The sequence below is a fragment of the Lissotriton vulgaris genome, chromosome 7, assembly GCF_964263255.1.
Source record: "Lissotriton vulgaris chromosome 7, aLisVul1.2, whole genome shotgun sequence".
NCBI lineage: Eukaryota > Metazoa > Chordata > Amphibia > Caudata > Salamandridae > Lissotriton > Lissotriton vulgaris.
In genome coordinates this window covers 1611019367-1611028598 of record NC_141695.1, presented here as the reverse complement: position 1 = coordinate 1611028598, position 9232 = coordinate 1611019367, and the positions used below count along the sequence as shown (strand labels likewise).

General features: G+C 40.1%; 1 pseudogene; it reads right to left on the bottom strand.

Annotated features, from left to right (window-relative positions):
* Window positions 1-207: 207 nt before the first annotated feature.
* On the bottom strand, window positions 208-8318 carry LOC147706097 (uncharacterized; annotated as a pseudogene).
* Between the last annotated feature and the right edge of the window lie 914 nt (window positions 8319-9232).

Sequence of the window (9232 nt, the reverse complement as noted above, 5' to 3'; positions counted from 1 at the left end):
CTGGCTCAGGCTTTTTTATAAGACAAAGCAGGCGTGAGCCAGCATTTTCTGTAAGGAGTTGACAGGATTATTCTGATCTCTACAATCAAATGTGTATCCAAGCAAGCACCTACTGAATTAATGCTCGACTTCATGTATATTTCAAAACTTTAATCAAATGGTTACACTATGAAACATTAAATTCCTTGATCTTTTTGAGCTGTTGGATTTAAGGCAAACACATATCAGTTCTGGCTTGACTCTGCCGCAGAATGCTTTCGCTTCTGCCCCTTCGGCAAGATGCAAGGTGGATAAGGTTCAGTACGTGGCCTATTTGTTTGGAATATCAGCTTAGACAAAGAAGTCCTATCATCACACAAATCTGGATTGGACATTCTTTTATTCTTTATTACACATGAGAACACACGTTCTTCTTCTGCATTACTGTGTGGTAAAGTAAAAACAAGTCTTGCGATTTTAGAAAGTAGAAAAAACTTGCTCCTGTGTGAGCTTCGAAAGATAAAATCCCGCTCAAGATGAAACCAGACAACATCTATTCTGTATGCATCAACCTCTCCACTGGGACAGTTTACTTTAATGGTAGCATCTTCCTAGGTTTTCGCAGGAACATCTGCAAATTCAATAACTTGGTAAGTGCCAAACTCTTGCTTGAGGAAGGTCAGATCTTTTTTTGTGAATTTTAAATAGGTTTTAAACCGCTCAACCATAAAGAGCACACTTTCAAAACCATATTTATGTTTTTCAAAAAAGTTGAAGACTCTAGCATGTTTGAGCACCTCGTCATGAACTGGGAGCACTTCTAATGCCCATTTTACTGCCTCCTGGTGAAAAGAGCGCACAGCTGCAAAGAATTTAGATTGGGTTTGAGTTTCAATAATCCCTCTTTCAAGCATGCTCTTCAGCTTTCCACGAACACTGATGCCTACATAAAGGCTCGATTCGGGGATCTGGTAGAACTCAGATCTGGAAGATTGGTTTCTGGATTTTTAATGAACGATTGGACAACCTGGCCCAGATAAGCTCTATTTAATAGTAATGTCCGAAGATCCACAATGGCATCATACAACAGATGAATTACGGAGTCTTCTCTCTGCAGCAAGAGGTTGAAATTCACAAATGCTGGTAATGAAGACTGAAGGAACAGGCAATAGATCTCAGTCATAGGGTTCTCGAAGCAATGAACCAGCCTCTGCAGTCTGCTCCAACTAGCTCCATCAATATCCGTAGTGGACGAAAAATAAGAACGGAGGGAGTCAAAGTTAAGAATCCGTTGATCCAAACAAGTAAGCATTCCAAGCCAACGGACAGAAATTTCCTTCAGCGTTTGACAGTAGTCGGAGTCTGCAAACTTACAAAACCGACCAGACAAGTTTGTCATTTTCGATGCATGTTCAAACCAGAAGTATAAATCAATAAGAAGATCATCTTCATCAAAATCTTTTAGGACGATGCAGAAAGCAGATGAGGCTTGCAAGGCACAGTTTTCTGCTACTTGACTTGGGCATGCCATGAAATATATGTTTTCATTATAATTGTGTGCAATAGTTTTTATAGGGTTTAGGTTCCCCATATTAAATGAGGTGTTATCAAGCCCAAACCCAATACAATTTTCCCAAGGAATGGAATGTTTATGCACAGCATTGCAAACAGCATCAAATATACCTTCGGTTGTGTCATCCTTCCTTATGCACATGTCCAGAAATTTACAGCATACTCTGCCCTGTTTAGAGTCAAAAATACGTACAGTCAATGGAAATGCTTTTTGCTCAGGGTCTTGATATCTGCTTCCATGAATGCAAAGACTGAACACTGATGCCTTCATGTCATCTGTTAAGTTAGCCAACAATTCTGGTACAATTGCTTCATTCAATATGCTGGCTGCTCGCGTTTTATCACAAGTGAAGGACCGGGCAAATTTAGAGTCCGGAAAACTTTGGGATAGTATACCAACCAAGTGATCTGCTGCAGCAAAAGGGACTGTGTGTTCAGCAAAAAATTTGGTGAATTTCCATTCAGCTTGCCTCACAAGCCACTCTTCAGTGGACTCTTGCTCTGCTAAAGGCCCAGTGCTTGTCTTGTTTTTTAACTTCCTCTCTTCGAAAGTCCTGTGTGCTTTACCTGAAATATGGCGTTTCACATCAAATATACCTTGATGAGCGCAGGATACATTCTTTTCACAAATCAAACAACGGAAGCAGCTGGAATCATTCTGGACAGGAACAATGATCCCTAGGAGGTAAAAAAAGGATTTTCAAAATTAGATTTCTTTCATATGTGGCAATCTTTAAGTAAAGTGGCAGCAGATTTTAATACATAAGGGATTTTTATGCTAAGCTTCTATTTCTCACATAAGTGCATATGTTAACATTGAAATATTTAAAAATGTTCTGGTAATGCTACTGTGTTTGGCTCATAACTGTGAGTGGCACTTTGCCACGGATTGTTTTAGTCTCTCAATATGTCATCAAAGAGTCACTGGATCCCTCATCTTGTATTGAAACATCTATTCATCCACCTATTTTTTTCCATTCACCTATTTAACCACCTGCAATAAAACAAACACACAAACTCAGCAAGCATATGGAAGATTCATGTGAGAATAAATGTGGAAAAAAAATGTCACCTAACCTTGGTGGGCATATGGTTGCAATGTAAAAAAAATATATACATAGCAATAGGCAATCATCTTGTACATAGTGTATCACTGTTTTAAATTTCCATCCTCGCTGCAGTGTTTAGAACAAATGTGTTGGTCACCTTGGAGCAGTAAATACAATGATACATTATGCACAATACCATTTCAAGTTGGCCACTCATATCACTGGGTGGCCATCTTAGATTGGTAACATTTACAGTGTGCCTCTATTGTACTAATCATCAAACGACAAAACCTTGGATAGTCTCCACGTAGGGAACAGGAGACAATGGCGTCACTAGAGTGAACTGGCCTCCAATGGCAAATGTTAAACACAAGAATCGCCACCTGAGAAAATGTTTCTTTGTTCCTTTATAAGTGATTATCCACCTCAAGTCTATCTACGGACACACAAACAATTGTGACAGGATGTCCTCACACCCCACCAGGTGTAATGCTTCATCATAGGACTTTCCTCGCTCTTCAAAAACTCATTCTGATTAAGAACAGGCCTACACTTAATAGTAAAGGAGGTACTTCTACCTGATTATTTAACTGTGATATAAGTATGTTAAAAACCAATGTGATAAATCAAAACTACCTTTTTATCTAAGCGAGATATCACTAGGTGTTAAAAAATCAGTATGGAGACTAGGGGAACCAATACCCCATCTCCCACTTAGACCATAAACATGTTTCTGCCTCTTGGTTCACAAGAGTGTGGCATTCGTCAGGACGGAACACGGGATCATATTGTGGCTTGTACTCCTGTTAGTGCCACTTTATATTCAGACTGACATTAAAAAACAATATTTTGGGAGGAGGTAAGGAAAAGTCTTTTCCAGTTCTCCTCTCATGTTAAATCTGTTTGCTCACATCTTTTTAATGGGCACCTCAGTATCTTGGGGCGGAGTCGATAGTGTACTATGTTTTGAAAACCCTTGCGCTGACCAGCTGTTCTTGCTAAATTGGCACCCTAGCAATAGCTTTTCAGGGATAGATTGTTCACCCGATTCTGGTGCTTATCAAAATTACCCAATATAGCACTGTCTCACATGCAAAAATGTTTGTTTCTTTCTACAGTTTTGCATTCTAAGATTGCATGCAATCTCAAAAAAATATCCTCTGTAGTCGCTTGAAAATTGACTAGGGGGCATATGTATCAAACGATTTTGTATTCGCAAATGCTGCGATTCGCAAAAAAACAGCATTTGCGAATACAAAATCGCAAAACGCGATGTATGAGCAATTTTCGCATCGCATTATTAAGGAATCGCTAATTTTGCGATTCTTTATTTTTGCGTAAGCATTTAAAGGAATCGCAAATTACGATTCCTTAAATGCTATGTAACAAGCACCCAAGTTGTGCGATTTCTCTTGAAGATATCGCAAATTACCACCAACTTACAGTTGGTGGTAATTTGTGATTTCTTGAAAAGTGCACTTTTTGGCATTTTTCAAAGTGCCATGTGGTGCACATACATGCCCTTATGGCATGTATGTGCGCCATATGCGCACACATGCTCATTTCAGGGGTGCATCGGGGTGTCCTTACGACACCCTTGCACCCTTGAAAGTATTCTCAATTTGTGATTCTCTAATTGCAAATCGCAAATTGAGAATGACTTCCCTCTCCTGGCCCATAGGAATGAATGGGAAGGTATTCCTTAATTGCGATTTCGCAATTAGCTAATCGCAATTAAGGAACAACAAGAAAACTCAAAATATTTGCACATTTTTAAATACATCCTGTTATGCGATTCTCAAATAGCGATTCGCAAAAAATCGCTATTTGAGAATCGCAATAACAGATTTTGATACATATGCCCCTTGGACTTAAAACGTCCAATTTTTGCCTCTCCTTTACTTTCCAATGAACCTCTCTTTTCTTTGCATCCTTTAATCACAGCCTAGTATAAGTCACACACGTTTGCCGTATCGCCTATCATTTTATTTCTGCAAATCTCCCACACCTCATTTCAAAGATGTAACCTTGCCTTTACAAGATGTATCCCTGCAGCCTGACAATACCTAATCTCCTATAGCTTATACATTAATAATGCCAACCATTTGCATGGACCTCCGCCCAACTAAAGATCACACTAAGGGCCCGATGTAGGTAATTCTAATTTACCACTTCTTAAATACCGAATCATACCGATTCGGTATTTAAGAAGTGGTAAATTAGAGGGGGGGGGGGGATGTAGGTAATACAGAATCGGTAAATACCGAATCAGTAATATTCAGTATTTACCGATTCTGTAAATACCGAATCGGTATCCCCCATTGATTCCTATGGGCCTTGAAGCCCATAGGAATCAATGTGGAATACCGAATCGGTATTTACCGATTCAGTAAATTCCGATTTTTGCAAGGGTGCAGGGGGTGTCACTTTGACACCCTCTAGCAACCCAATTCCGGACTTGTGTGCCATGTGACACACAGACATGCCCTAAGGGCATGTCTGTGTGTCACATTGCACAGATGTGCATGCACACCTGTATTCAGTATTTTACCACCCAATAGGATTGGGTGGTAAAATACAGATTCTTAAAGCCCTGTGGCACTCTGACATGTGCCAGCTACATCTGCATTTACAGAATCTGTATTTTACCGAGTCTGTATTTACCAATTCGGTAAATACAGAATTGGTAAAATACAGTTTCTGTAAATGCATGCCCTACATCTGAAAAACGTAATACCGGTCGGAAACGGTGGAATTCGGCCGTTTCCGACCGGTATTAGGGCACCTACATCGGGCCCTAAACTTCTATACATTTTTTCTACCAAATATAAACTGGAATAAATGCATGGAATTGTTTCCTTAGTGCATAAAACTAATCCCTATAACCTATTATAACATGGGTAAAAACACTAACCATTGATTCCACAGCAGAATGCTGCTTGGCGTAAATTCCTTCATCATGGGTAGTAAGCGCTATATGTATTCAACTGCAATAAAATATATTACCCTACTGGCTCACACTAATACCATAACACTCAATGGTGTTAAATAAAAGGTGACAGTAGTCCATACAGGCTGCATAATCATATTTACTGCTTGACACTCTTACACTTACATTAACCTCTTCCAGGCTCATGACGAGCTGGGCTCGTCATGAAGTAGCCTCCTACCAGGCTGATGACGAGCCCAGCTCGTCATGAACAATGGACTTTTGAAAATTACAGCACAGGAGCAAAATATCGCTAGCAGCAATGGTGTTAAGACAAACTTGCTATGGGTCATGTCAATCCATAGTACTTTACCAGTCCACAGCAATCAGCCACCCATCACAAATTGAACAGACATGGTATAACTTTGGAGATCTGCCACACGCTCCTGGCCAACGGAGGACTTTAATTTGGTCCTACCACTGCAGGTCACAAGAAGCTATACACCATGACTGCTATTTTTATGGTTGTAACTAACCAAATAAAGTTTTCTTACTGACTGACTGACTGACTGACTGACTGACTGCTATTTGACATCTCACAATGACAATCAGATATGGGATGGTATTAAGGTCCATCCCAGCAAATCTGTCGACTATTTCTCCTTCCAACCTATGCCTGCTCATAAACTTTACATAAAATATCTCAGAATGGACTACCCACTGCAGTGCATTAACCAGCTAAGTACACTATGATCTTACAAAATACTATAAAGGGACCTGCAAAGTTGTAGAAAGCTTCCAGCTTAAGCAAAAAGCAAACGACATGCCTCTATGTCACACATTTTCATCAATTACACTTCTAAGTGCTGTGTCCCTTAACACAATAACCCTACCTTGGTGGTCATCACTCACATGTGAACACTTAACTTATTGAGTTTTGTATAGTGAGAACTTGACCCGAAGGCATCAGAGCACTTTACAGAATGGGGACTGCCGCAATTACATGAGTTACCTATGGAGTAAATATTCATACATAGCAACAGTACCTAAAATAAGTATACAAGAGACAGTAGGATATGTGGACAATATAGTCATAGTGCTTTACAGAGTTGGCACAGCAGCAAATACCAAGTTACAAGTGGAGTAAGTAAGAATACATAATAACAGTGTTATAAAGGAAGTTAACAATAGACAGTAGGATAAACGGATTATATAGTTTTGAGGTAGCTACGAAAGGGTGTTGCAAATGTGGGGAGAGTAGAGGCGCAGTTCCCCTCCCCCCAGGTAGTGAAGCTCATAATTTTCGGAGATTGAGGGGTGCGGCAACAGACTAGTCAGATGGTTTAGGGGAAGGGTTATGATGTGTATTAAGGAGAAGAAGTTTCTGTTTCTTTCTGAAGTCAGGGAATGATTGATTGTAACGCAACTCCTTGGGCAGTGAGTTCCAGATTTTCCCTCTATGCAGATGATATCTTATTATACATTGCAAGCCCGGACACAACACTACCGGTGGTCTTCAAACTAATCACGGTACGGTAAACAAGCTGGATATAGTATTAATTTGGGGGAAATCCACCATCTACCATATCAGCGGCCCCACGGACATATAATCAGTACCGCCCCGTCTCTCGACTGCAGCCAAGGGCTTTCAATATCTTAGACTGTTTATCTCCCTTAATGATATGGACTGTCTTACCCACAATATCCAACGTGTCCTGCAAGAGGTTTTATCTCCGCGCCAAACAACAAAGAGATCGTCGATGTATCTTGTCCACATCAAAATTCTCTCATTCCACATTTCATTATTACCTCCCCAGGCCTCGTGCTTCTCCCACCAGCCCACAAATAGATTTGCGTAGCTGGGAGAGAAGCACAAGCCCATTGAAGTACCCCTGATTTGCTACAGCTGGCCAGAGAAAAGGAAGAAGTTATTGTACAGACAAAATCGCATCATACACAAAAGTGAAATTTTTCTTGTTTCCTGTCCAGGAACCACTTCGTGGCACTTAGCCCTTTTTCATGATCAATGCATGTGTATAGATTAACAACATCAAGTGTTATTAGTAGCATATCATTCCCAAGTGACGCTGTCCATGATGCGAAGGAAATCCTGCGTGTCCCTCACATAAAAGGGTAAATCCTTCGCAATCGAGGCCAAGTATGTATCAATGAAGCAAGAAGTGTTCTATAGTAGGCTGCCTATTGCCGAGACAATAGGCCTCCCTGGTGGTCTTTTGGCATTTATATGGATTTTTGGCAGGTGGTAGAAGGTGGGAAGAACCGGGGAATCGCAGTGAAGAAAAGAGTATGCCTCTCAACTGATCATGCCATCCCTCTTCCATTGATTGTTCTCTCTTTACCATAGCATAGCACTCTATGTCTCTCAATTGTCTTAGTGCCTCATGTTCGTAATTATCCTTACTGAAGATAATAATGTTCCCACCCTTATCCGAGGGCTTGATCTCCATCGATTTATCATTCCATAGAGATTTAATTGCTTCCCATTCCTTCCTTGTGATATTAGATGTTCTCATATCCATTTTGTTGTTAGCCATTCTTTCCAGATCTGCCGTTCTTGCTTCACTGAAAACATCAATCGCATCGTGAGATGCATTCGGCAGTTTCCTTGATTTGTTCTTTAAATTGCTTGGATCTCTGACTTGTGTTATGGAGGTTACATTATTTCTCTCCATGTCTTGCTCCTGATTTTGTAATTCCTGCGTGGGAGTTAGCAAGATATTCAGGCGGTTATCTTCAATTGTTTCCTCCGTTAGTGTTATTTCTATCATTCCTGGGCTTGCTGATTCTTGCCCTATTATTGGGTGTTGTAAGAAGATTTTTTTGAATTTAAGTTTCCTAATATATCTGAACAAGTCCATTTTTGTGTCCACAAGCTTGAACTCACTCGTCGGACAAAAGCTGAATCCTTTTTTGAGTACCTTGATCTCATCAATCGTCAAGTTCCTTTTAGACAGGTTGATGATGCTGTTTTCGCCAGTAGGTAGTTCTAGTTAGGACCTTGTTTCTATTCAAAAAGTGTTTTTTCTTTTCCCAATAACTTTGGCACCGGTTGACGAATCTTCGCAAATTTTTCAAAACTAGTGATCAATTTAGATTTAATATGTTTACAAGAGACCCACTTACCCTGGAGCAAAAAACATTGGTTGAATTTTAAAAACTATGAATTATTGTCATGTACATCCCAGACCTCTATGATAAGAGGTGTGGCCATAATTGGTAAAGTGGGGCTAGGGGGGGCCAAAAGGTGCAAAGCGGATTCATTAGGAAGATGGGCAATTTGCGAAATGAACTTAGGTTTCACTATCTGCACAATATACGGATCCAATACAGACGAGCCAGAAATCTTTAGCCAAATTGAAAATGAATTAAGTGATTGGCATACCCCGATAGTAGTATGCGGCGATTTTAACATCTCTGCAAATTTTACGGATGGCAGCGCATACATAGGTAGGAAGCCAAGGGTGTTTAGAGCAATCACGTCAATGATGCAGTCACACGGCTTAGATGATGTTTGGGGAAATTTACTGACCGGAGATCCCGGGTTTACCTATTTTTCACATCCTTTTAATAAATACTCGAAACTGGATTATTTCATGATCTCGTCTACCCTACTTAGGAGTGTACAAATAAATAAGCTTCCGAAAATTATGTCTGATCACAATCCCCTAGTTTTAAATATGGC